Source organism: Anser anser (genome assembly GCF_964211835.1).
Source record: "Anser anser genome assembly, chromosome: 1".
NCBI classification, from domain to species: Eukaryota; Metazoa; Chordata; class Aves; order Anseriformes; family Anatidae; genus Anser; species Anser anser.
Window position 1 is genome coordinate 166,550,893 of NC_139720.1, and position 25,113 is coordinate 166,576,005.

The following is a 25,113-nucleotide window of genomic DNA, read 5'->3' on the forward strand; positions in this document are numbered from 1 at the left end:
CCCAGACTGTTCCTGGCATCCAGTCATTCTTTCACCCATGATGAGCTGGTCACACTTTGTGACAGATTTCTGTCATCACATATTGCCTTTTGAGTTGCTGTTCTTGTAGAAAAGCTCAGTACCCAGTAATCAGGATTCACAGCTGCCATTTCCAGCATCCTAAAAGTGCTTTCCTAACTATTCCCAGCTACAGATTGTTGGCTAATAAAACTCCATGTCACAATGTGCGTTTGAATACAATATTTGTGACTTCTAATTTGTCAGAATGTTAGTCTAAGCTCCTTCCAATGTCCAATGCCCAAAATGGACATCTGACTGGGAGGGAAAAACATCCTTTCTGCCTCAGCTAATTTGTCACAGAGACAAAACTCCATCTTGGTCTGAGTAAAGAAGGTGAATAATCCAAAACCCAGGCAAATACAGCCACTTTTAATACATGGTTGCAAAAGTGAAAGCTGCTGCTCAGAGGCCACAGGCATGGAGCCAAAATAAAACCTCTCCCCAATCATCATTCCTTCTTTTACCTATTCTTATTATTTCAGTTTATCTCATGACTACAATAACCCTCTTTTTATTTCTTCCCATGCACCCCCATCACTTAGAAGGCAGACTTAAATAAACTATCCTAGCTTTCATTTTTCAGACTAGGAATATAAGTAGACTAGCACAACTAAAAGCCCTGCATTTGTTTGATGCTCTGCTCCTTATGACTCTGTCATCTCATTATGGATCCCCTTTCTTGTCCTCAGTATTCTGTGCAAATTTTAATATGTCTCTTGACTGAGAATGGCTAGGTAAAATCCAGTGAGACTATGTAAATAAAGTTATGACAATCTGTTCCATTACTCATATATTTTTTCCTCTGAGGTACGGATGTGCTAGAAAGAAACAATCAACCCTTACCACATTTTAAGTTAAAGCCCCTGAAAATAATAATCAGCATTTTAATTGGATCTCCTTAGGTTCTGCACTGTGTCATATAATGCAGGAATTAAACTTCATTTTCTTTAAAGATATTGTCTCTTCTAGAATTTCAGCATTAGTTTATGCAAAAAGATGAGATAGCAAAGAGAATCTTTCACTGAATTGAAGCATGACCCAGTGGTTGTTGAACTGTATCTTTCAGTATTTCTAAAAGCACCCTGTTTTTTCCAACAAGGGTCTGTGGCTCAAAAAATATCTAAAATTCCATGGCTGTTTAGGACTATATAAATTAACACATACTGCCAAGCACTCATTTTCCAGAAGCTAAATACTGTTGAAGGAGGAATCAAATTCCAATAAAACTGCCCTATCTGATAAAAATTTACCCCAAACAGAAATACTCTAACAGTGGGATGGAAATAAATGGTGAGGGAACAAGAAAACTATCAAGACTTGATTCCAGAATTGATAGGTTATTCTACTAACATGTACATGCTCATAAAATTAAGCTTTAATTGAACACCATATGTTATATGGTTTTAAGTATAAATTCAAAAATTAAATGCTGACATGGCATGTATTTTACATTGCTTATTTTTTTGTTGTGGTAGAAATTTTGATTTAGAAGAGCTTATATGTTTTTCTTCTGATTCTATTTGGTTTCTCGTTTACAAGCCCCAAATTCTTCTTGAGCATTGAGTAAAAATCCAGAGTAAAAATCAGTCAAGATTATCAATTTTTGCTTCCTTACAGGACAGAACCAAATTCTTAATGGGTTTCACTTAAGACATGTGCTTCATTTGAAATTTGACCTGACTTTTTCAGTTTATGAAAGGCCAGTTATTAAAACTTCTACAGTTTCTTCTAAAAAGTACTCCTTGTAATAAAAAGTCACTAATGACACTAATACTTGCTAAAGTATTGCTCTTTCTGAGCAGATATTTGCAAGGTAGATGTTCAGTCGTGAGGATATTAGTTGTGGTGGGATACATCTGCATTGTGCACTTTGCTGAGAAAAAGGACATGGGTACTTTTTAACTCACACTTATTTTGAGAAGTGTGAAACCTTCTCTTTTGAAATAAAGTTGCATTAGATTCAGTCTTTTGAATATAAATAGGAATTTAGTGGACTAATGGTTATTTAAATTACTTTGATTCTCTTTGAGGAATCTTATTATGCTAGTAAAATGTTCTCTCTTTGCATCATCATCATAACAAAGACAGATCTTCATAAATAAACATCTCTCTTCCGCACTCGCAAATTCATCTTCCATTTCTTCTGTTTCCTCCAGCCTTAATTCCTTAATCTGCCAGTGATTACTTAACCTGTTTCTTTTGCAGGTGACTGAATAGTCTGTTCCTCTAAGATACATCTGTAAAACATGTTGTCTTCAGTGTGGGTGGATTGCTTTCCCTTGCCTTTCACAGTGGGGGACTTCTTAGCTCCAAACTTACCATGCCATTAACTACTATTTACTCCTCTCTTTTCTGGCTGCCACTCCGCAGAAATGACTAATTAAACTAACGACCCTTGGCTTTTGCTCATGAATAAAGCCAAACAATTCAAAGAGTTCCACTGAGGCTGTTTTGCATAACGATATCCATGCATTTCTCTAATTTAAGAAACTAAGCATATAGCATTAAGAGGTTTTATTATCCAAATCTATCAGGTAAACACTGATTTTAGAATCAGACTCCAAGGCAATACTACTTTATTTTGCATAGCATCTTCTGTGTAACAGATGCTTTACTAACAGACCAGAAGGAAAGGAATATTAAAAGCTTGTTTTCACCGCAAACCTAGAAAAAGTGGGATGGATTTTTTTTTGCCCACTTAAGGGTTATTTATAAACCATTTTTTGTCAGGATGGATTTTTTTCATAAGAACATGTTGCTTTCCCATATATTTTCAAGAGGAAAATGCGTTTAAAATTGCTAAAACTTTGATGAAGTAAAAATGTTTTAACACCACCATTTCAAATTTTTTGATTAATTATAACTCTGGAAATACATCAGTGACTACATACTGTGATTGGAGAAGAGTGATGATTTTCTTCTCTCTTTCACTTTCTTTTTTTTAATTATTCATTCTTTCTTTTTTTCAAAGTGTCATTCTTTCTTTTTTTCTAAGTGTCTCCATTTCTTCCAAAATATAAATTCTTTTTTTTTTTTACCATCAGCTCTGCAGTTAACTCTTGGATTTTGTCTAACACAGCTCCCAGGCAAATACAGAATCCCCTTGTTCCAAAATAATGCTGCATTCAACCTATGCTAACTGACTCAAAACATTTTATTTCATTGAAGAGGAGACACCAGACCAGAAGAATGCTGACATTCCCCATTACTTTCTCAGTTTCTCTCCTTGCTTTCTCAGGACTCCATTTCACAGTGGCAAGACTACACCCATATTTGCCTGTACCTTCACTAAAAGCCAAGGCAGGGACACTGGAAGTTCTAGCAACATATTTGAGTGATTGCATTACAAGTGTAGTCAAAGCATCTGAAATATTGCTTTCCACTCAGGCTTCTCACTGCTAGGCTAAATGTATCCATACAAGTTCTGCTGCTGAGTATTTTCTTACATACATACTCAAGCAAAAAAAGAATAATGAAAATAGCAAAAAGGACAGAAGTAATGTGAGACAACAGAGGAAGGAAGCTGACATATCTGTGAAAGTTAAGAAGGAATTGGCCAAACTGCATTAAACACTGTGACGCTTCCACCATGTCATCCTCTAACAGATGCATTCCTTAAAAAAGTAGCATAAAACATCTGTTTATTAACTTATTCACAACTAAGCCACTAAAAAAGAGTGCTCACAAACCATGAGGTCTGCAAATCAGTGTGGTAGTCTTTTAAAAGATGTTATTTACAAAAAGAAATTTTGAGGTTGAAATTAGAGGCAATCTCTGTAGATGATTTTATTTAAACACAAGGATGCCATTAATTCATAAATAAATAAATAAATATTAATCTGTCTTTGGACCTGCTGATAGCATTATCATTTAATGTTTTGCTAAAACAGCAAGATACAAACCTAAGCCAGATTCTACCAGTTACAATAGAAAATGACATGAATACTGAACATCTCTTTTAGTTGTTTGATCATTTGCCATTCTTTGTCTTTTGAATATGCATGTAAAGAAAGTTTCCTGATGTTTTACAATTGTAAAGCCACAACACAAGACAATTTATGGGAATTTGCAAGTCAGAAAAACTTCTAATTGCAATACCAATTACTAGAAAACTTTGAACTAAAGTAGTTTAAGGATGGAAGAGTCAGCTCTTCAAAGTGGAAATTAAAATCTGCTTTAAAATGACAAGTGGATGCTGCTTTAATGAGACTCAAGCATGTGTGCCTGAAAGGTTGTTTTAATTCTGTTTAGACTTGAATGACTTACTCCACTAAGCAAAATATTTTTTACAGGTTCATTCCAAACTATCAAATTTTAATGCCTCTGTATTCCTGAATTCCATGAGGGACAAGTCAGTAAACTTACTGACCTAAAATTTTCAATGCCAGGGAGAAGAAAAAAAAAAAAAAAACTTGGAAAAGAATAAAATCTGTTACAAGGGGAAAATGGAGATTATATGGAATGAGAATCTTTATATTCACATATGTTAAATGAAATCTTAAGAACTGTAAAGACTGAACACAACGTTTTTACTATAAATTAACTGTCAAGGGATTTTAAACAGTGCATAGTAAAAAATTATCCCTAAGAAGTGTTTCCCCAGAATACCAAGAACTTCAAAACATTTTTATTTTTTTTCTGTTAGAGACCTCATACAAATTATATTTGCATGTGGACAGAAGGTTTCTTTTAAACAACATGGAAAATAAGTATAATTGAGAACATCTTACAACGAGTGCTTGGGTCACCTTGCAGCACAACAAAGACTTTCTCAGCCTACAGCCAGATCAAAAAATTCCTGCTTGAGCCATTTGTTCCTATGTTATCACACAGTAACCTAGACTGAAAAACTGAGGATGATGAAAAAAATACCTGACTTTATGCAGGTATGCAAGATTGTTTTTCAGGAGTTCCTAAGTCCAGCTGAACATTTGTGTCCCAGGGCAGCGGACTGCGTACACTAATAGCAGTAGCACTGCCACTGAATGTATAACTGTTGACTCAGAGTGAAGAGCCCAGTACAAACTTTTCTGAAAGATGTGTACACACACCACTCTCTTTTGGATGCAGCATACGTCACATGAAGAGGTTAAAGGAGGGTCAACTCCTGCTCGTCTTACTGAATGCTATCACCTCTTCCATCTGCCATTTGAACTGTTTGTGTGAGCTCTCACTAGGTCATTTAAGGCAAAGTATGCTCAGTTAGCTGACAGACCTTAATAGCAGGGCTTATTTTGACTGAAAAGAGCTAGAAACTTCTTACAAAATCAAATTAGATGGCAGACCTGAAGGGACAGTAGTATCTGGAGAAATGTCTGTGCCATGCTGGCACAAAGTTGCAAATCTCTTTTCCACCTCTCCCTCTCTGTTCTTGGATATACACACCTGTCCACACCCTTGCCCTGTCTCTGTCTGATCCCTAAAGAATGATAGAATAGCTTGGGTTTGAAGGGAACTTAAAGCTCACATAGTTCTAACCCCCCTGCCTTAGGCAGGGATGCCACCCACCAGATCAGGTTGCCCAGGGCTTTGCCCAACCTGGTCTTGAACACCTCCAGGGATGGGGCATCCACAGCTTCTTTGGGCGTGCTGTTCTAGAGCCTCACCACCCTCTGAGTGAAGAATTTCCTCCTAAACTCTAATCTAAATCTCCCCTCTTTTAGTAGAGCTGATATAGCTCTCCAACCTGGCAAAAGACTTTTTCTTTTTGGTTGACTTTTTGGTCGAGCTGGTTTCCTAAGAGGCATCAGATGGTTCACTAAGAGGAATCAGCTCACAGAGTTACAGCAATGATAATATATTAAACAGTACCAAGAAACACTCCCAGGCACTGGAAGTGGACTGTTTACACTGTCTACAGTAAATTGTTATAATGACCCCGGCATGGTTCTGGCCCAGGTTAACTACCTCTCTTCCAACAACTCCCAGACACAGCTGCAAAATCATCAAACCATTCCCCATAGACAGCTTGCATATGGCCACCAGGCACTGGAAGGCTTGAGAGAGGGATGAATGGGAAGGGTGTTGCTCCTTTGCCAGATGGTTTCAGTGCCAGAGTATGGTCCCAAGCAAATAATAGCAAAAATAATTTGCTAGAAAATACCTAGCAGAAAGGTCAGAAGTGCCTGAGAGACAGTGCAAGAGGAGGGAAGGAGAGCAGATGAGAATAAGAAACAAATAAAAAAACTGTCAAAGAGGAAACAAGACTGTTCCTCTCACCAGCAGTAAACTGTTACAGAGGCTCAGCCTGTCTCATCTAACTGCATCCCTGTAGATTTACAATTTACGTCTTAGGTAATATTACTAGTTGCTACTGACTGTAACAAATACACCAGGCAGCTCCAAAGCTAGTGTGGAGGCAGCTATCTGCATGAAGGGAAATAGTTGTTTTTCTCTTCTCCATCTCAAGACTATGACATTGGGCTGACACAAAGCAACCCTTAGGGACACAACAGCCACGTAAACATCTGTTCATTGTTATCCAAATGATCATGAAAACTGTTGAAAGTTTAGAAAAGAAAACATAGAATTGCATCTTGTATCCACCAATTTCTTCTGAAACAAGGAATAGACAAATTAACTGTTGTATTCATCCAGAGGACTAAGCCATATGTTAGCCATTTAAACATTTTCATTTGTGGTTTCACAAGCAGATAGGCACATAATGCAGGTTAAAAATAATAATAATAATAAGTAAAATATAATAAAAATCATAATAAGAAGAAAGAAACTGAGAAAGCAAAGAAATTTGACACTGTAGCTGCTGCTAACCAGGCACTCGGTTTGCCTATTAATGGAGTCAAACAGCTTAAGTTTTTAACTGTAAGAATTCACAGGTGAATCAGACCCTGGGATTCCTCTGAGTCCCAGGACCTTTCTTGCTTCTGTTACCTCCCCTTTAGAATTAGAGGCAAAACAAAAGGGAAACTGCTGTCTGTTAACTGAGTCTGGGCCAAAAGAAACAACATTGATTTCTGAAAAGGGCTTTCTTCTAGTTTTTGCTTTTAACCTCAGTTACCTCACTGTCATAGTACACAGATTCTTCTCTCTCTCCCATCAGAAAGGTTTCATCATCTCATCCGGTGGTGAAAAAGCTTAAACTGGAGGAGTCTTAAACAAGAAAGATGTGATATGTATTAATTCATGCATGTCTTTTGCATGGTAGTTGATACAGGAAAAGATCTGTCTTATCATTCTGTTATAATTCATTTATCCTCATCATTTCTCTCTGAGTGAATCTTTTTCCCATTGGTTATAACTGTACTGTTAAGTAATTAACATTCAAAGACCAACTCCTTGCTCTGATCCTAAGTGGCATCAATTGACGCACATCCCACTGCTTTGGACCAGTCCCTGGTAGAACAGATCTGTCTTGGAAAGTTGGCAGGATTTGCCTTGTTTTGTGCAAAAGAAGGTTGCAGCCTAATAGATGCATGGCAGGGGGTAAAGTGCTTGAACTCAATTCTTGGCTCTCTTGTCTGCAGACACTGTCAGAGAAAACACTACACAGCATCTGGAAAGAAAAGATGGGGTCAAGGAAGCTTGGCAAGACAAGATCTTTCCATAGCTGTTGCTCATTTAATTACTCAGGGAAACATAAAGTCGTATTTCCTTGACCAGTCTCTCAATACTGTGATTCTCTTTGACATTTAGAATTAACTCAGGACTTCCTCACAGGGAAATTACCTCAAAAGGATCTTGGCTTGAGCATCTGATTCTCAAGTGGAAGTTTAAAAGAAATCCAACTAAATAAATAATAAACATTTAAGCTAGGATGTTTGCATCAGTTATTCAAAAAATAACAAACTTAACAAAAACAGATATTTCTAAAGGACAATTATTTGAATTACTTCCTTCTAAATGCTCCACGCTGATAATTTTGTAGATAAAATCTTGCCTAAAGTTACCCTTTACTTGAATGTTTTATAGGATAACATGTCTTCAATAATACTTTAGTTGTTACCATTTCCCTCCTCTTCCTTTCTCACTGGAGTTCTGTGGTCCTTCAGTGGAAGACCATTAAAAAATAAACAAAAAAAAAAGGGCAATCATGCATTAATAGGTTATAATTCTATCAAGTTATTTTTGGTCACATCAAAAATTGTGATATCAAAACTTGGATCATTTATGTCGTCCCAGAAAGTCATCAGGATAAAGTAGAAGCCAAAAGCTGGACTTCACCAGTAACACATAGGTGCTCTAAACCTGCCATAACCAGCTGCTCCGTATAAAAGCAGCTGCAGCTGCTTTGCATCACTGGCTTGGTGAGAATCAGCTGGAAGACCTTTTTGGATCTGTCTGTCCCTAATTATCCATCGGGGGCTATTTCCTCAACGTAATTTTATATTGTGTGAAAACAGTTGGCACAGTTCCTACCTGTCCTGGTCACCTTTGAAGTACTGTATGTATCATACATTCTCCTCTGAAATCATTATCATCTTTCTTTTGCCTGTATTTTCACAGCTCTTCTTCTCTGTCTCCTACACCCACCCCTATCTTTCTCTTTTCTGGGGTAGGTCTCTCTCAATAATTTTTTCTTCTTCCCTTTTCATTGTATATTACTTCCCATACAGTAGTAACCGAACATCCATTTTCTTCTATCCAGTGGAGCAACTTCTGTTTTCTACCACTTCTACCTATGTTTTTTTTAAAGGTCTGAAAGTACAGTCATCCAAGTTTGGACTCAGCTACACTGAATGTATGAAAATTGTGCTTCAGGCTTCAGTATAACCCGTATTAGATCTGAAGAGCCAAGTGTTTTTTCCACACATTTCAATAAAGTTCAGTAAGCAAAATATATCATACTGCTGTCTGAGAGTGGACTCTTCCAAAGAAAAGGTGATAGAGATGGAAAACTATGGTAAGAAAATTAACAGAGTTAACAAAAAGCAATGAAAAGCATTGAGGAAAAGAAAAATAGACTTAGGTCTTTCAGACCCGATGCAAGGAATACCAGATCTAAACCCGGATAGCTCTCATACACCCACATGATGCAAAAACTATCCCTTGTAAGCTCTTTGTGGTAATCTCAGGTAGCAACAGAACTAACTGGTATTTTTGGTTCTCTGTGTGACTCAAAATTTCTCTGGTTTGCTCTTCTACAGTTTTAATATTGAAATTAGATGATTCAAGGTCCCTTCCAACACAAACCATTCTATGATTCTATGATAATATACTTCCAGTGAAAGACCTCAGGAAAACAGAGTCAATAACAAATGAAAAACATCCTAAAAGGTTTGTAAGAGCAGAATCAAGGAGAATGTAATCTTTTGTAGCCCCTTTGCATTTTGCCACTTGCTTTTGTCTTATATGAAATGAGAATCCTAAACACCAGTTCCAGATGCAGATGAGTCACATCAACAACAGACAGATCCTCACTTATGTGAGGTACAGAGCTTCAGTGTACGCCTGTGTTCATAGCTTTTATATTCTATTGCATTTGCTTATGTTGTTAAAAACAGACTTCCATTGATTAATTGGACGCACCATGTTTATGGTACTTTATTATCAATAAAGAATAAATGTTTGAATAGGACTTCTGGCCAATGATTTGTAGGTTCCCAAATACAGGATTTACTTATGCTTAAAGTCACCAGATCTTTCTATATAATCACAATCAAAGACTATTGATATGACTTGTCTCTAAGTAATATAGTTATTACAATAGTAACACAAGGAATCTGATTATCATACTATCACAAGGAATTCAGATTTCGCTATGAAAAAAAAAAATTCAACACTATGCTTGAACTGATCCCAGTAAATGAAGGATTCTCCTTTTTTGCAGTAGAATTCTTTTCCCCCCTTCTCATCCTCTAACATCTAATCTTGGTCTTCACCAAAACCAGAAAATTATCAAAACATTAGTTATTGTTTCCTGATGTCAGCTTTTAGGATCCTAGGTTTTTCCTTTAAAGGATACTACCACATCTTTTCCCTGATTTAAGATTAAAAGCCTTTCCTCAGTGTTATTAGGGGATACAATTTTGTCTCTAAATTTTATGCCAATGGCTGGAAATAAACAGAAAAGTGTCTTCCACAGTTCTTGAAGGCATATTCAGAACTAAAATAAAATTAGACTGCCTTAGGACTTTATATTTTTGTATGTTAAACTTAATTTATTTTATGTTTAAAATCCTTAAGTAGTGTTTTTATTACAAATCACCGTCATCTGAAATCATGATTGTCATACAGTCATTGGCTAAATTAAAGTAATTTTGAAAGCAGTCTTCCTGAAAAGAGGGATTAATTTATCTGGAGAGAAGGTGATATATAGATGAACCTGTATTCTGAAGCAACTATGTAACCTCTGACAAATCCTGTTGCTGCAGGCCTAATTTGTTGTCCGCATTGGTTATCGTAAGGTTTTTATGGATACTTATTACTGATTCACAGCCATACTGACCCACTCACTTGAATGTTGGCATTACTTCTCTAGGTCTGACTGTACTGCAGTTGACATAGAGATCACTTAGGAGATCATGTACCTGTTTACTCTTTATTTAGATGTATGATTCATATAATGAATGTGGGGCTAGTAATTTCCTTGTGTACATGAACCCATCAATATCATGGTTATCTTGCAGAAGTCAGTACATGGGTACCATGACAACTTCCAGGGTCATGGCTTCACCAGCTCAATTTTAATATTGCCATATGACGAAGAAGATGTGATTGAACTACAAAGATACTAATATGATGTTGTTATAATGAATGGATGCCTGTTTTATTGCTATTTTATGGAGAAGTTTCTACCCTTGCTTGTTACATCACCAAAAAGCAATCAGAATTTATGGATTTCTTCCCCAGTTTGTCTACAAACTGATGACTTCATCATCCACAAGACTGAGTTACCAACCTCAGAACAAAAGCTGGGGCTGTTCTCATAAAATTTATTGATGACACACATATGAGAGGCATCACCAAGGTAAGATAAAGACAACAACATCGCCAACAAAAGAAGAGTACCTTAAATGAAGAAATGAATGGTCTGGTGAACTACTGCAATAAAAATGGAGTGAATCATCAAATGAAACTTCATGCATCCAGGGATGAACAAGAACTTCTGTCAATAAACTGGGATATTACTTTAGGAGTCTTGACTTAGCCAACAGTAGAAAGAACAAGTAAAAATGCAAGTGGAATATCTTTTCCAGAACATTCAATATCTTTTTTCCAGGATGTTCAAGATGATGCCAAAGCTTCATCTGCAGGATTCTGTATAATTCTGGTAATCCCCCTGTCAATAAAGGTGAATTCAAACTGACAGATTAAAAGATCTGCAGAGATGATAATGGGAAAGGAAGGTAATCTTATAAAGGGAACTCAGGCTTTTTTTGCCTTTGCAAAGGCAATATATTTGTTTTCCATATTACACAACTGAGTTGAATTTGGTAGGAGGAGTATAAAAATTATCTATGCTTAAAACCAATGCTGGTATAAGAACAAATGCATATAAGTGGATTTCAATAAGTTTATATAGAAAATAAGAATTTTTCAGAACATTAAAGGAATTAGATTTTAGTACAGCATCTAAGGAATAATTATATAGGCACAATAAAGTCATCTTGGTATAAGGTACAATCAACTCACGAAAGGGATTACACATCATAACAGCACATAATAATTGAATAATATAATTTTCCAATACTGCTGTTCCACTGAACTGGTGAATTCTAAGCCAGAGACAAACTCTGAGTTCATGTATTGTCCTAGTACATAGTCAGAGGTTCTCTTTGGACCACACAAACAAGGTATATAAACTAAAACATAGTCAATTAATGTAAGCTTAATTAATTACATGATGTGAAACCAGACACTCATTTACTGACATCAACAAATTATTATGCAGATTTATTTGCAGAATTAACAAGGAATTAGCAAAGAGAGTGTACATATTAACGAACACGATATATTCTGTGTTATTTTATGTATTGTTATGATGCTAGAGCTCTTAAAGTGATCTTAAGTGGGATTGGAAAAAGTAGGTTCTTGGATTCCTTTTCTGAAAAGACACATTTGTATCAGATTCCTCTCAACCAACTTTTGATACCTAATAGACAGCAACAAACACAGTCCTTCTGGACTCCCTTAAAACTAATTTGAGAGAAACCTCATGAGAACAACTAACCATATCCTAAAATAAACACTAAAAACAGAACAGATGAATCACGCTAAAGGTACTTGTTTCCCACATCTACGGGGGGGGGGGGGGGGGGGGGGCAGGACACGGTGGGGAGGGAAGCTTATGATGGTTGGTTGGTTAGTTCATGGTTGAACATCCCATGTTATTGAAACAAATTCTACACTTCTAGTTTTATATTTGTTTACATTAAGATCCGAAAGAGGATCTTTCCTTCTGGGTGTCTTGCCATGGCCTTTCATACAAATTATATCTTTAATGTATTCTTCAACAGAGAGTGTAAAATGCTGTGGCTGGTGCAAAAGGCTTAATGAAGTTCAAGCCATTTCACATGAATCTGGATAACACCTGCATAAAATTGAAGATGCCAGTAATCCTGATAATTTATATTATTTTACGTATTTATAGAGAATTTCCAAACCCAGTGTAGCCTCTGAAGTTAAGTATTATAAATGTATTATTAGGATTTTTCAACTTGGAGGCTTCTAGGAGCAGCAGCTGTTTGCCAAACTAGAGGGAAACCTGTTATGCTCTCCTACATTTATTTCTCCGAGTTGTTATTCCTCCTTTCACGTTTACATTTCATAAGACTGATCAGATATTAACAGCAAGAAGTAACTTTCCCTGCCTAACAGTATCCTCTCTCCACAACATGAACAACAGCAGATTTTAACAGGCACTTGGCTACTTATACAGGCTTCATGTCACTGCTAATTACTCTGCTGCTCCAACTGGCAACAGAGGCACAAACAATGTAAGAGAAAGGAAAGACAGGAAAAGTGTCTGACAGCTCTCAAAGCAAATAGCATCCGGTTCCTTTCTTCTTTCGTACTTCCAGGAGTGTCTTCCCTATAATCTTTAAACAAATGGCTAGTGCCTTCGTCTTCGGTTACTAGCAGAAATGATTGATTGACCTTATTTGCTTCATATGTTGACAATGCTGCCAGAAAGACCAAACCGCCAGTACTGTGACAGGGGCTCAGGTTCTGTTGCCTCTGAAACCATTCAAAGGATCCCTGCAGCCAGAAGCAGAGAACATGAACAAGCTTATTAAACATTGTGAATACTGTAACAATAAAACTAGTGTTCTTAAAAATGTTTTGTCATGTGCCGTGACTGCATTTTTCTTGTGCACCATGTTAACTCATTTGGGTAGGTTTTCACTGCCATGTGTAAAACACACTTCAGTGAAAGCCAGGGGTGTTATCTGTTTTTATTTTTATTTTTATTTTTTTTTTCCTGAGGAGCTGCACAGTTCACGTGACCATTAGAACCACTATGACAACAGAGGGTCATATTCAGGAGTTCAGCTGGTATTGAAAGAATATTCTCTTTAGACTGTACCCAACATGTAAGGAAAAGGAAGATAAAATAAACTGAATGAACCTAGAGAAGATGAAAGGCTAGGTAATACCTATTCATGAAGTGTAGTTAAAAGGTCTGAAGAGTAACAGCTTCCATTTTCAAGGGCAAATAAATAAGCACACGAAAACATTCTCAGTCCCTCTCTTTTCCTTTTGTCTTCATTTTTCTCACACAAACACGTTTATATATATATTTAGAACTATTTTTCACAATTACTCAAGTTTTATATACTCAACATCAGTCTCAAATAGGTAAGGAAAATATTTATTGTTCATCTCTTGAACAAAAATTACAAGACCAAAGTCTATGTATCCTTATAAAGATAGAAGCTATCCAACTGTGCTTTCCCAGTTGGACTTCCTCTGTTAGATATTGGTATTACATTGTTTAAAAATAGGCTGTTGATAGTCTGTAGGTTCTTTCCTGGAAACTATTACTTTCCTGGACTCTAGTAATATGTACAATTTCCTCCCTGTCACTAGAAACTCAGAGGAAATATTCTTGGATTTTCTAACACCATATAGTGAGGATGACAAAGGACACAAAATCCATATGTGAAACACTGTAAACCTTACAGAGGTAGAATCATTCACCTTTGTACCTCCAGCACTGGAGATGAGCCAATTCATATATATCACTGCAGTCAGCAGGTATTTAGGAGGTGAGCAACTTTTAAAGAGCTTCTCCATGATGGTTTCCCTTTCCCTTCCCCTTTCCCTTTTCTATTCCCTTTCCCTTTTCCTAACCCTTTTCTCTTTCACTTTCTCTTTCTCTTCCTTGCCCTTGCCTTTTCTGTTTTGATTATCATTTCCATTTACATTTACATTTTCTTTTTTTTTTTCCATTTTGTCTCTTTTATTTTTAATTTTCCTTTTCCTTGGTTTTGATATTGATCTGCTAAAGCCAGACTGGAATTTGTAACATTTTGTCATTATCCAGAGTTTCCACCTACATTTCTCATCCAGAGTGCTGTTTGGACTGTTTTTTATACTATTAATATATAGTAGTGGAAACTTTATATTTTTCAACTTTTTCTCTTCCTAAATATCCAAAGCACACTGTTTTTGATACTGACACTCTAGAACTTTCTGTGAGGAGACAAATAAATGTACTTAGATATTTCTGAATAATTATATAATTATATTACAACTACTATGAGTTCATATTTACCAGGGTGGGGTGGTGATGGTGGTGGTGAGAATGGTAGTAGCCATATTTCTGCTGGCAGCAGTAGGCAGAAGTGAAGCACATAGAAAATGCACTGTCAGGGGCCTGGGACAGATGCATGATTTTTGACTTTCGTTAATGTTAATACAATGTACACACTGGAATTTAGGGCAGAAATATATGGGAATAGACTTGCCATTCCATGAAGAATATGTAGTCCAAATGGATGATTTTGCAATAATAAGATAATTCAGTTTTTGATAAACTGAAATACATTTCTTTATTCTTGCAATGAAAACAAGCTTGAGCCCCTCAGGAAATATGTAAGGTTAACATGAAACATATATAGAAAATAAGTCCATCTTTTGAAATAAATAAACAAAAAAAAAAAGGTACCCACAGCACAGAAGATTTATTTTATATGCAAACCACATAGATTCAGTGTATCTTTGAACATTTGCTTCTGAAATTAATCACCAGAAAATAAAGAATTCACTGCACTAAGGTTATGGAAATAATGATTGGCTTTATGCTTAGAAAACTTTGTCATTACTTAAACTGACTTTCACACTGAAGTAAACTTCACACTGAATCTTTGCAAATCCAACCTTCATAGATGTTTGGATAGCTAGAATGCTACAACTTAATTCAGACAGGGTATTTAGTTACTAGTAGCAATAATATTTTAATATTTGTATTATCAAACATTTCTAATGCTTCTGAGATGTTCAATAAGACATACAACAACAGTTGCTTCAAATTGCTTTATAAAGCTTAGATGGTCTTTAACACTATAAATAAAGTCTACGTTACACTCACACTTCAAATTATTTATATTTGAGTGTACTCCTTTATCTCTAAGTGAGGTGAGTTCCTCCAGGGTCATGATCTGTTTCTTGTTATTAGTTGTTGTGTTCTACTGTGTATAAGAGAGAAAGTGTATTTGATATTCTCTCTTTTTGTTTAAATTTATTGAGGTTGAAAGATAACTGAAAGTGATTTTCATCTACTCCAAGTGTTATTTTATCCAGTATTTTGAGAAAGGATTCATTAATGGTTTCCTTATGTAATATTCATATTTCAAAAAATACAGATTTTGAATCCAGTAACACAGCCATGCCATACATGAGATTTCTGCTGATTCAACACATTATATTTAGAGTGACTGCAGATACAGACTTTAAGAACAGATGTGCTAGAAATATATATATATTTTTTTTCTGCTGCACAGAGTCATCGGTTCTGCTTTATTAGATTTTTTTTTCCTCCCTGTAGAAGCAAAGACCTTATGTCAGGGAATATGTCTGGTGGAAACTAGCTTTTGCACACCTTGTCACCCCTGATATACAACCCATCCTCTCCCACTTATTTAAATCTCCCAGTGACTTAATAGGCATTTGGCAGCTGGATGAAGTAGTTTGTCTGGTTGAAAACTATGTCAGATCCAGATCAGGGAACTATCAAACTGGTATGACATCACACAGTTGCTGGCAGAGAAGAGTGAAAATATGTGGCCAGTGTTAAGGGAAAAGCCAAACTTTCATCACAGCTGCAGTGGGGACCTGTATTGCACTAATTTGATTGTAAAATTGCACCCTATAAGCAGATTTTTGGAGTCAGCATAGGCACCAAAGCTGCAATACAAGAGAGGATTTAAGGCCTCATTTAAACATATACTTATTGTAATACAACTGCTCTAGTACTTTTTTTTTTATGAAATACTAATAATTTATATCTGCAAGATGTCAGCAGTACCAACTGACCAAGCTAGACCGTAATTTGAGCACAATTCAGTAAGTGTATGTTCAAAATCACTCTGGAGGTACTCCTGAGAAATGGGACTGTAGCGTTCCCCAGCTTCTAGTCACATATCAGGCTGTGTCCCAAAAGGACAGCAGTGCCCACATTCCAGGCATCTTGCTGCTCAGCACAATCCACAGTTCTAATGTTTGCCTAGGTTGCCTGTACAACGCAAGGTGATTTCGACAACTAAGTAATCCAGAGAAGACAGCAATCTAAGCTATCATGTTGGTCAGCAGTGAATGCTGGGATAAAGGCAAGACTTACATTCTACAACTTTATTAAGTTAAACCATGACTTGCACTTGCAAATTTCAACTGTGAATCCATTCCAAGACCTATGCCTGATACAGTCTTCTCATACATATCCATTCATCTATTCAGAAAGCCTTTTTTCTCCTTCTCCATTTCTCCCTAAAGCCTACTATTTACTAGACATGTGAAGAAACAAAAATTAAGTTTTATTTTCTACTTCCTTCCAGCTTTGATTTCTTGCAAGAAAGCTCTGACCACACTGCTATCAGAGAGTCAAGACTGATATTTTCTCAGTCTTGCCTGTTGAACATGTTCCACTTTGTAAAAACTACCTCACTGGAGGAGGCACTCAAACAGATTGTCCCACTGACAGTTGAGTTTCCCAATCACTAGGTTCCAGAGACATTCTCTGTGTTTCTTAACCAGTCTCATGTAACTGCTCTGGTGACCTAGTTATTGAGTAAAGAAGATAGTTTTTGCATAGACTGTTTCTGCACTAAGCATGATATAGAGTATAAGAGTATAAGAGTATATAGGGTATAAGCAGCTAGCAGATGAGAACTACCCATCAAAGCAGTTGTAGGACATGTACTCCAGGTATACCTTGGATGAGCTGTTTGCACAGCTGCCCTAGCACTCCCAAAACACATACTCCAACAAGGTCAGAATGGCACACCTAGAATAGACATCTGGAGGGTGAGGTAACTGCTGAGGTGTGGAAATTGAGGATCTTCAACCTGAAATAGCAGTAGGTGCTGAATTCTCTTGTGGATCTAGGTTTTTGCCTCATAATGCAATTAGGTACTATGGGGGTTTGTTGGTTTTGGAGGGTTAAGTGTTTTTGGTTCGGGTTGGTTGGTAGGTTTGGTTTGCCTTCCAGTTGAAAGTTTTTGTTTTAGAGGTACAATTCATCACACTGAAGCCCTTCACTTCAGCATTTTACCAAAGGTTTTCCTTCTACGTTCATCTCACATCTGTTCAGAAATGTCTTTTAGAGGAAATCCAGAGCAATGGATATCTTTTGAATTTTTAACCTTAGTTCCTTTTTGGAAAATTTCTTCCTCACTTCCTCGGGAAAGACAATATCCTTACAGATGAACTCCCTGCTCACACACACACACACACACAAAAAAAAAAAAAGCCTTTAATAAATTATGTGGCCTGATGACCTAATGGTTTATTTGGGAGACAGGAGACAGAGCAGACTTAAGTCCTATAAATTATGAACTTATTTTAAAAAAGCAATTGGGTGAGAATGTATAGATAACCTATTGCATGAAACTGGACATTCTTGATGCTTAAGAGCTGAGAGCAATAACCTTCCAATATATAAGCTACATGGTTTTTCCTACTGCCAGAAATATCAGTTGTCACCAGTGGAGGGAGAGATGGGTCTCGAATCCTGGTTCTGCTGCCACTTATATTCATTTTACATAGTATAATTTCATTGGCTTATGTGTTAAAGGTAGAATAAGTGATGATGGAATCGATTCCAAACCCCAGTTGTTATAGAAGCTAAAAAAAAAAAAAAATGCTGTGAAAATTCTATATTCTTTACTTATAAATAAATTAATAATTCCCACAATATTAAACCTTGTGGACTCTTTGCAGAAGAAAATAAATTTATGTTGTAAAGATATCAGTCTACTGTCCAGTGCAGATTTTTGTACAATAAATTGTGGGGGGACAAATAAATATTTCCTACCCCTTAAACAAAGCTGAAGCATGAATTTGTGTAACTTTTCTGTACACATAATTTAACACACCGAAGTAGCTATTCCAAAGATTATCTCTCAAATCAGCACTGTTTTACAAATGAACTAAAATATAAATAGATTAAACATGGGAATAATGTTCTTCTAATTTAAGAACATAAATAAAAGGAATGTGTAAATCAGAAATAGTACAATCTGCTCAAGTCAATGAACAGAAACAGGTAATTCCAGAATATGATTCAATTAACCTATTTTGAGGAACATTATGAGAAACACACCCAATGCTAAGAGCTAAGGACATAGATAAAATGAGTTCAGAACCAAAGTTCAGAAAATTACATTTGTATTTCATGCTATGCCATGTTGTACTAAGTATAGAGATGGGATGCAATGGAGATAGTCTAAAAGTATATCTATTTTAAACGCTAGAGTTAACCACTCTGCTTTTCTGCTTATACTAATTACATTTGTAGATAAAATGAAAAGGTTAAACATTTTTCTTCCTTTTTTTTCACATTTTGAGGAGTTGGCGACCCTTTTATTCTAATAAAAGCTAAAGTTACCTACTAGTTCACACAGTATGTTTTTGCCTTTTTAGAACTGAGTTTCCTTGTTAAAGTTGCCTCTACTTTCAAGAGGAGCACACAATCATTTCAAAGCAAGCTGCCAACATATAAATAAAAGCTAGCACTAATGAATCTTCCAACACAGTGAAAAGTTTTAAGATTCTACATTTTCACAAGACAAAATGTAACTAAAAGCTCTTGAAATGGCACAAAGAATTCTTGAGAGAGGATTTTTCACAAAAACATTTTGCCTTCAAAAAGAAAAATATATATATATTTATAAAGAAATAAAAATCGTACTGTTATTTTAATTTATTCAGCCATTTTTGGCAGCTGAATTATGAGAACAGCACTTCAGACAGATGTTCAGCAGAGGTTTCCAGCTGCTAGCAGAAATGATGTCAGAGCATTGCATAATTCCCTATGTTTGTAAATGGTTGGAATAAACAGTCACATCTTTAGGTCAATTATTAGTATCCAAATTCCTTCCAAAGCTTCTGTGTTATGAATTGAACAGCACTGTGTACCTTATAGCTCATTTCAGTGACCTTATAAGCATGTGGATTCTGGACATCTGTTTTATTTAGAACTGCTTGTCTTAACAGTGTGCATAATATGAGACTGTACAGGTAGCAAATTAACCCATTACTTTTATCTATATTTGATATATCAAAATTATCTCCTGAAGATATGATTCTGAAATTCTTGCATCAGACAAAACCTAGGCTGCAGCATCAGACTTACATATATCTTTTTGAACAAAGTTTCATGGTTCAGAATTTTCTTCATAAGATATTTTCTTAGGAGCACAACAGGTGAGCCATTTAACTGCGTCATGTTCTCCCATAGCCTTTGCCCCCCCTTGAAATTTAAATCCAGAAAATCAAATTATAGTCTGGGAAGAGCATCCACGACACTTTATACCTCCTCCGTAACACTTCAAAGTTTGCTGTATATCTGCATAGTTCTAGAGAATACCATTAGATGGGAATACATGTGAGAATTGGACAATACACCTGCCTTTGAGTCTGTTACAAAGAACTTTTCATACTGTATTATAAAGGAAATGTATAGACTCAAATCAACATCCAATAGTACATGCGTCAGACGAGACCCGTTTTTCATACAATAAAACTAGTAAACCCTTCCTAAGCAGGTGGCTTATTCAGTTTGCTATGGGTCTGAGAGTAAGGAATGAGAAGACAATACCCATCGCCCCAGCCAGAATTTTCATACTGTGAAAGGAACTCAACTATTTCAGATGATTTGAAAGTCAATGGGAAGTTGCTGACTCTGCCGACTAGCACTTAACTCTCTTAAGAAGTGCAAAACGTTTTTGTTTACTGACCCTCCCTAGTCTTCCCACATGGAAACTCATAGAACAAAAGGGCATTGTAAAGGCAAAGATCAGGAGGCTGCACTCATTCAAGTACTTTTCCCTTTTGTAACTCAGTCACCAGCCTTCATGTAGACGTTAAACTACGTATGAAAAATGACAATTTCATCGTGGGTTTTAAACACATCTGCACTGAACTCTAAAACAGAACAGACTACTGTGGGAGAAGCAATGAGATATCATTTGCTCAGTCTGGTAAAAAACAGGAAAAAAAAAAAGAAGCTGACCAAGGTGGGAAAAGTCTAGCCAATCAGCTATTCAGAAACCATAATTTCACGATAGAAAGGTTAATATTTATATTTGTATGTATATTATAATAACCATTAAGGTAGACTGTTTTTGTTTTTGTTTTTGTTTTTGTTTTCAATGTAGAAGACAATGGTTTCTGAGAACTGAAAGATACAAGACAAAGGATATGTTTCTATTCAATCACTCCACTAAATAAATTATATTTTATTATCAATTAATGTTTACTAATAAAAGCCTAGATCAAAATTGTAAGGTTCTACAATACCTTGATTGAATGACATGTTGACAAACTCTTCAAATATTACATAATATCCTAAAACGCATGGCAGACTTTCTGGTGTAGAGTTTATAATAATCTCAAGGACTTCTCTGACTGCCAGGACTGAGAGCAATTCTAAAAGGGATTGGTTCCTGTTAGATGTTTATCAGTACCATGTCCATGAAATGAATACATTGCAACAAAAGGAAAATGATAACCTATCATCGTTCTTCCAGGCCACTATACTGGGGCAGATACCTCTCCCATGATTTGTTGTCCTCAGATCAGCTTACTGAATCAATCATTCTTTGAAGACAATGAAGGAGCTTTCTCTGAGGAAGAAGCCACAAACCTCAAACAAGTTGCTTAAGGGTGGATCATGGGAAACAGGTTGTGAAGTTATATTTATCTCTACCTACATTTCAACTATAGTTTCTGTTGACAAGTTTAAAATGTTTTACAATACATATTGATAAGTATAGGTCAAATGTTAGATGATAAAGGAAACCCAGAGAAGAGAGAGGAAAGACTTGCTAAAACTGAAGTCTGCTAATATCCTTTCTTGATAAGGATTTCAAGTTATTTTGGGAATAGAGTTCTTGATTTTCTACTCCACAAACCAGGATCATGAGTCTTCAAGGGCAAAATTAATTTTAAATTGAGACTTTGTCGTATGTATCACATTTTCTATGAATTAATGAAATGTTTCCAAATGTATGGATCTGAATTAAATCTCATTTTGAATTTGAATTATAGCATATATAACAGACCAACTTCCAAATATTTTTCAATCATGTCAGAAAAATAGAAAAGTTTCATTAACAAACAGAATACTGAAAAAAAGACAGTCAAACTTTTCTTCATTTGAGGTAAACTTTGTCTTAATGCACACAATGCCCAATTTCCATTACAGATTTTTTTATAAAAGAAATTGTAACATTTTAGTTTGTACCTGCACCCGATTAAATTATTTCCACTGACTTCACTGTTACACAACCAGATAATTATCACAAACAAGGAAGTGAATACTGAAGTCAAAAGTTTTTGGAAAAGTAGGCAACTGTAGTTCTGTTGTCTCTGGAATTACCCATGGAGTGGACAGCAATAAATGGGGCAGTTCACATGATATAAGGCAAAGAAGCCTGAAAAATAAGCTGGGGCAGCCTTTGGTTGCCAAGGTAAAAAGAAGCCCCAAGGTCATGCCTTCTTCAAGGCAGAGCAAGGCTCCTACTTAAGTTTTTACGCTAGTAAAAAGATGGATAAAATTGGTCCTTGTGGAAATCTCTTTTTCCTGCTTCTTACTTTACCTATTAAAGCCTATTAAATCCTGTTTTTAATAATTGTTTTCAATGTGCTAAAAATACATACAATTAAGGGATATAAATGGCTTCAGAATTGCTGGCATAAATATTTAGTCTGATATTTCCTGATTTACCTAAATAACATAAGCTAGCATATCCTTATAATAGGACTCCGGGTGCAAGTATTTATGTTAGAGATGAGCTAATACCCTTCTTCATCCCTGCAGAAAGCATTCACTGAATGCCAAATGTTACAAACTCCCTTTGAATATTCCTGAGCTATGTTAGTTATAACTATGTTATAGTTAAGCTGTTCACTGTACCTGATGCATTGCTGTGAGGACATGCTCCTCTGCCTAAGAAATTATTGGTATGTTTCAACCACTCTGATACTCTGGCAACAATTTTACTGCAGGAAGAAAGCGAGGAAGTTTCAGACAGTAGCACAGGACTTAGCAATTCATCAGCTGGGGTTTCTGCTCTTCACCAGCAACCAATGTTATCAGACCATCATATTCTGATGGCACATATTCTTGCTGATGTTTGTTCATCTTATTTCCTGTGACTGGAACTGAAAAGACATATCCAACTAAAATGTTAGGCCATAGATCTCATGGCTGAATGAATGTGCCAAGTGCTTGCTTTAACTAGGAATAAGTTAGGATTTTGGGCTAGGATTCACAATAAATTTTATTCTATATTAACCAGTTGAAAACAACAAAGGAGATTTGTGTCACCTCTTCCCGATATAGACATGCCTGAATTGGTATAGAGATCACTGTCAACCTGGGCTTTACAGCCTTGAACACTTTCTTGTATTTAGATTCTGCATTCCTCCATTTAAGCTTGAGGGACTTTGCTCATCAAAAGAAAAGTATAATTTTATTTGAAATTTTGGTGCCTGAGTTATTCACCACAAAGACATATATGGAGGTGCATTTCCCCTCTCCTGTCTTAGAGAGGAAATCATTCATACCTGACTCTTGTTTCAAAATGATATGAAATAGGCAACAGAAAAATTTGAATGGAGATTCTCCTTTGTCCTATACAATCAGACTGACTGAGAAACCAAGAATACCAGATTCTTGGGTCTGTGAAGAGGGCAAGCAAGGCTACCTTGAATACCAGACATTATTATAGGATTACCTTCATCTAACTTAAAACATCCACGCTGTTGATGTCTAAAGCAGTTTGTCACTTCTATAAAGACAATGATAAAAATACACAGGTGTGATTTACCTGGCCTATTTTAGGCAGCACTGTAGATACCTGCATTTGCTCTCATGCATCCAACCCACGTAGTCTTTCTTCTCCAGCATACGCAGAGATGCAGGCTAGACACCAAAATAAGGTCTCTAATGACATGATCCTTAGCTGCTTTTAAAAGAATTCAAATTGATATTCTGTGTAGGCTGCTAGTTCTACTCTCAGGGCTTTAAATTGTACTATATCACTGATGTTTTCATTAGTTTTCTATATGCAGTGCATTCTGATGGTAAACAGATTTTAAAAAGAGTCGATAAGGAGGATGGTGAAACATAACTCAGTACGAAATAGACATGCTAATGACAATGTAACAAACATCTTGTAGGACAAAAAGTTTGCAAAGACTTCTATTCATAGTTCATCTCTGATAAACAGACCTTTACTAAAGCTAATGCAGTTCATAGAATCATAGAATGGCTTGGATTGGAAGGGACCTTAAACATTAACTAGTTCCATTAACCTTAAACATTATCTAGTTCCAACTCCCCTGCCATGGGCAGGGATGCCACTCACCGGATCAAGTTGCCCAGGGCCTCATCCAACCTGGTCTTGAACACCTTCAGGGATGGGGGATCCACAGCTTCTCTGAACAACCTGTTCCAGCACCTAACCACCCTCATAGTAAAGAATTTCCTCCTAACATCTAATCTAGATCTCTCATTTTTTAGTTTAAAATTGTTCCACCTTGTCCTGTTCAAGGACCTTGAATATAGGATCTTCAAGGATCTTGAATATATATTTCAGAAGAATTTGGGAATTTGGACTTCTAATGTAAACTATTAGCACTTATGAATAGTTTAATCAAATAAGTATGTGATTTCTGTCCTGCAACGATACACATGCTCCCATTAATGCCAAACACCACTGGATAGGTATGCAGTCAAAAGCAAGAAACAGAAAGAATAAAGGAGCCTCCTCAAGAGCACATGTATGAGATCATCTCTATATTCATAGAGTATTAATATATATGTTTTAGATTATCTTTTTATGATTCAACAAACGGAAATGCAAAGTCCTGCAGCTGGGGAGGAATATTTCCATGCACCAATACAAGATGGGGAGCAACTGACTAGAACAGATCTCTGCAGAAAAGGAGTAGGGGGTCGCAGTGGGCACCAAGGTGAACACAAGCCAGTAATATACCTTTGCAACAAAGAAAGCAGATGGCATCTTGGACTGCATTATATCACAAACTGGTTGAGAGAAGTGAACCTTCCCCTCTGTTCCACAGTAAGACAGGACATCTGGAGTGCTGTGCCCTCTATGGGATTTCTCAGTATTAAAAAAGAGAGAGAGAGAGAGAGAGAGAGAGAGAGAGAGAGAGATTTCAGTTTTAAGAGTACTAAGGGCACAGAAAAAAAAGTGCCTGACTCAGATGTGAAGTGATGAGAGGCAATGGACAAAAGTTTGAGCAAAGACAATTCTCAATAAATTTAATAATAATTTAATAAATTTTTAAGTCTTTTTACTGTGAGTCCTGCCACTTAAGCAGGTTCCTCAGAGAGTCTGTGGACTCTCCATACACACAGATATTCAAAATAGCTGTTTCTCAGCTACCTAACCAAGTTGGCCT

General features: G+C 36.2%; 1 protein-coding gene across 1 annotated transcript in view; it reads right to left on the reverse strand.

Annotated features, from left to right (window-relative positions):
* Positions 1–25,113, reverse strand: part of LOC310904101 (uncharacterized protein) — a gene marked incomplete at its 5' end in the record, with an annotated part of 109,253 nt that overhangs the window by 27,337 nt on the left and 56,803 nt on the right. The window lies entirely within an intron of this gene.